Here is a 5,287-nt window from a genome sequence, read left to right as displayed (position 1 = left end):
TCTGCACTCCCATGATCATTATAGCATTATTCAAATATTATATATAATGAAATATTATTCAGTCATAAAAATAAGGTAATCCTGCCATTTGTGACAATATGGAAAGACCTTGAGGGCATTATGTTAAGTGAAATAAGTCAGACAGAGAAAGACAAATACTATATGATCTCCCTTATATGTGGGATATAATAAAAACAAACAAAACCCCTAACCTCATACTAACAAAGAGTAGAGTGGTGTTTACCAGAGGCTAGATCATGAGGAATTATTACTTAATGAGTACAAAGTTTAAACTTTGCATGATGAGGAGTTCTGGAGATGGATGGTGGTGATGGCTGCACAATACGAATGTACTTAATACCACTGAACTGTACCCTTAAAAAGGCTTAGGATAGTAAGTTTTATGTTATGTGCATTTTGCCATGATGAAAAATAATTGAAATAAAATATTTAGAACACAAGTTGAGTTTTTACTATGATGAGTGATTTAACACTGAAATTTGGAAATCCAGGGTATTTTGTGATGGGACTCAATATATTATTTAAATCGTATGTTTTAGCAGGCATCCTCTGACACTGCTCCAGTGGTCAAAAGGTAGCATTTCCTCATTCCTGTTAGGTAGGAGTGCTAGTGCAGGTTTTTACTTGGCTGCTGTTGATACCCAGAGTGCAAGAGGGACTCCTTATTACCACTGTGCAGGGTCAAGAGTTCAGGCTCCCCATTAGGCTTCTGCTGATATCACTCTGGCTGGTAGAGGCAGAGGTGCCTTGTTACTGCACCCTGTATGGTCTCTACTGAACAGTGGGATGGTGGCCTTGTTAAGGATAATGGGTAGTGAAAGTCCTGGCTCTCTACACACCTTCTCTGATACCACCCCAGTGGGGATGGAGGAGTGCCTCATCATTTCTGGGTAGGTATAGAAGTCCAGGCTCCTCGCGTTGTCTCCATTGACACTGCCAGGGATCAGTGTGGACTACTTACCCTAAGGTAGTGAGATTTCTGATGCACTAAGTGTTCTCTGCCATCACCACAATCAGAAGGGGGAAGGACTTCTCATTACTGCTGCACATAGTCTTGACAACTAAGAAGTAGTTGCCACCCAGAGAGAATGAAAGTCCTAGATCCCCACTTACCTTTCTCTGACACCACCCTGGCAGGGTCAGAGTCTGGAAAGTCTGTTTATACTCATGTGAGGCTCTCCATTTGACCTTCGCTGAAGTTTTTTTCATGGTGTTTTTCAGCTACTGTCTAAAGGTTTTATTCCTGGAAGGAATTTTTTTAAAGTATATCTACTTGATAACTCTGGAAGCAAGAGTCCCGCAAATGACTTTTGAAAAGCACTGTATGCCTTAGGACTAACAACAAAAACCAACTTAAATATTTACCTCTAAGTAATAGTTATATTGTTATTTTTGTTGTTGATTTGACTTTTCTTCAAGAAGCACAGGTTAAAAATTCTAAAACTAATTTTCGTGTAGACTGGCATAGAGCAAATTAAAAAATTATATACATCATGGATAATGAGAGCCAGGTTTCTCACTGTTGGAAAAGGGGGTTACAGTTATTGAAAAGGAAGAAGGTTGAAATGAAATCCTTTGTTGGACTAGAATTAGGGTAACAGTATGAACTTACAGTTTTTAAAATGTATGTAAAACAGATTAAAATGTTAACATACACACACACACACACACACACACACACACACCCTCCTAAATCTGTCTTCTGAGATAGCCAATTAGCAATGATACCTCAATAGCAGTGCACAGCAAATGAAGCAATCAGTATAATTAAAATGATACATATTATTTTGAAGATATATGGGCTTTTACATTTTTTTCCCTAGAACTACACATATCACTTCTATCTATTAGTTAAAAACAGTCATAAGATCTCACTTAGCACTCAGATATTGATTTATAAACACCATTTCCCACTGAAAAAAAGGAAGAGCTCCAAGGTGAAATGTATTATGGCTGAGGCAGGAAACATACAAGATGAGTCGGTAATATCTTGCTGGGCCAAAAGTATGAAATGCTCAAAAAATGATGGGGATGCATCAGATGGACTCAGGAGTCAACTAGAAGTGGTTCCCACTGATCAAATCTATAACTATTTGCCCATCTAAATAAATAATCTTAGAAAAGGATTATACTGCATTGAATAGAATAATAATCAATGAGTTAATACTGATATACATACATACATACATACTTACATATATTCTTACATGAGAAGGGGAAAGAAATATTTCTTTTTTTTTTAAGGGCCACACCCATGGCATATGGTGGTTTCCAGGCTAGGGGTCGAATCGGAGCCGTAGCCACCGGCCTACGCCAGAGCCACAGCAACACCAGATCCGAGCCGTTTCTGTGACCTACACCACAGCTCACGGCAACACTGGATCCTTCACCCACTGAGTGAGGCCAGGGATCAGACCCGCAACCTCATGGTTCCTAGTTGGATTAGTTTCCACTGCACCACAACGGGAACTCCAGAAATCTCTTTACAGCAGAAAACTTCAACAGCAGAAATCCAACTTTTAAAAAGTAGAAGAAGTGATGAAAACAGAAATTCATCTTTGGACAAGAGGCATAGTAATAACTGAATGAGGCAAGAGTCATCAACAGGTACTAAAATTTGTGAGTGACAAAATTGGCATCATGTGAGTGGCCAACACTCCAGAAGAGAGTCTAAGATGCCCTGGCTGGTCTTTGGGACTTTTCTTCAATCTGGCCCCAACCTACACTTGTTCTTCTGGTTGCCTTTGGATTGCTCCCCCTGCCCCACTCCAGTCTGTCATTCACTTGCACCTCTCTACACCAAAACAAATTGCTAAAATCATCTCCTTCTGCATGTGAACTTTTTTTGTAGCTCAGTACTCTGGCAGGGACAGAGAAAGTTGGGGCCATACCCCAAGTCCTTCCCTGTTCTTATCCTACTTCCAGCAGTCCTACTTCCACCAAAACATTCAACTACCCATCCAGAGAACCTCCCACAGGAGTCTGCTGGACACATATTATTTTGAAGATATATGGGCTTTTACATTTTTTTCCCTAGAAGTACACATATCACTTCTATCTATTGGTTAAAAACAGTGATAAGATCTCAACAAAACTACTAAGGTGGATGGGAAATGTAAGCACTAAGTGTTTTTTGTTCATTTGTGGTTTTTTTCCAAACATTAAATTTTGCTCATATACTTTAAAATTTAATTTTATTGGAGTACAGTTGACTTACTATGTTGTATTAGTTTCAAGGGTACAGCAAAGTGAATCAGTCATACAAGTAAATATATTTATTCTTTTTCCCATATAGATCATTACAAACTATTGAGTATATTTTCCTGAGCTATACAGTAGGTTCTCATTAATCACCCATTTTACATTTTATACAGTAGTGAGTATATGTTATTCCCATCCTCCCAATTCCTTACTCCCCCCCCCCCGATGGTTTCACCTGTGGTAACCATAATATTCGTTTTGAAATTTGTGTTTGTTTCTGTTTTATAAATAAGTTCTTTTGTATCATTTTTATTAGATTCCACATATAAGTGGTATCACATATTTGTCTTTCTCTGACTTATTTCACTTAATATGAGAATCTCTAGTTCCATCCATTTTACTAAAAATGACATTATTTTGTCCTTTTTATGGCTGAGTAGTATTCCATTGCATGTATATACCACATCTTCTTTATCCATTCCTCTGTTGATAGCCAAGACATTTTGGTTGCTTCCATGTCTTGGCTAGCATGGATGGTGCTGCAGTGAATACTGGGGTGCATATATCTTTACAAATTGTGGTTTTCTCAGGAAACAAATTTTCCTCATATATTTCGGAGATGTGTAAGCTAAGACACAGAGAGGAAAAAATGCTTGCCCCAAACCACACCACTGGGCAAGGCAGGATTAGAAGCTAGGGCTCTCTGATGGCAGAATCCATGTTCTTTCTACAACACCTTGCTATCTCTGCCCTCCTAGAGGTCACAATATCCCAGCCCTTTTCCATGCACTTGCATATTTCATAACTTAAGATTTTTATTGTAAGCAATGGTGTGCTGGTAAATGGTTAACAACTGGTTCTCAAAACAAAACAAAACAAAACAAAATATCCCTCAATGGTAGTCTTTGCAACTTTTCAATGATCCCACCACGGTCAATTTCAAGTTACCAATTCCACTGTATGCAAACATGGGATGAAGTGCACACAGGTGCAAGATGGCCCCTGCACATTACTGGTCATAAGCAATAGGAAGTTTTTTCTTGCTCATGTAAATAAATAGATTTTACTAGAAAGATGGCAAAGACTCTCAAAACTGGAGGGAGACTGGAGAAAGTAACTTGAGAACTGGATAGGGAGTACAAAGCACAAAGATAGGAATAGTCTGATAAGGTGCTGCCCTGGGGATAAAATCACAGAAACCATTTTTTCACTCTTATGTCAATCATTTAAGTTTCAAAATCCAAAGAAAGAGCATGTGATTGAGTCAGAGTAGGTTGCATGCCTGCTCCTTGACAACACAAGAACAGGAAGAAGTAGTATCTGGTTTATAACATTTCAATAGGAAGAGGCTTGCTTCTAAACATGTCATCTCACAATGACTATGTATTAGTTTCTATTAATGAACAACAAATGACCACAATTTAAATGGAAAACAATATTTATCTATTTATGCATTTATTTATTTTGCTTTTTAGGGCCACACCTGCAGCATATGGAAGTTCCCAGGCTAGGGGTCAAATCAGAGTTGTAGCTGCTGGCCTATGCCACAGCCACAGCAACACCAGATCTGAGCCGTGTCTACACCTACACCATAGTTGAGGGCAACACCAGATCCTTAACCCACTGAGTGAGGCCAGGAATTGAACCCACATCCTCCCAGATACTAGCCAGGTTTGTTACCACTGAGCCACAACGGGAACTCTCCAACATCCATTTATTATCTTATAGTAATTGTAGGTCAGAAGTCCAGGTATGGCTTGACTGGGTTCCTCTGTTCAGGCAAGCCCGAAATCAAGGTGTCAGCAGGGCTACATTCCTTTCTGGAGCCTCTGGGGAAGAAACCACTTCCATGATTCCATGATTTCAGTTGTTGTCAGAACTCCTATCTTTGCAGCTGTAGGTCTGAGGACTTCATTGCTTTGCTGGCTATCAGCTGAAGGCCTCAACTTAGTTCATAGATGCTACTCATATTTTTTGTCATATAGCCTTTCCACTGTCCAACACTGGAATGGAGAATTTCCATGCATAAAATCCCTCTCACCCTTCAAGTATCTCTTGCTAGGAA

The sequence above is a fragment of the Phacochoerus africanus genome, chromosome X, assembly GCF_016906955.1.
Source record: "Phacochoerus africanus isolate WHEZ1 chromosome X, ROS_Pafr_v1, whole genome shotgun sequence".
Classification (NCBI taxonomy): domain Eukaryota; kingdom Metazoa; phylum Chordata; class Mammalia; order Artiodactyla; family Suidae; genus Phacochoerus; species Phacochoerus africanus.
This window is presented reverse-complemented; position numbering follows the sequence as displayed.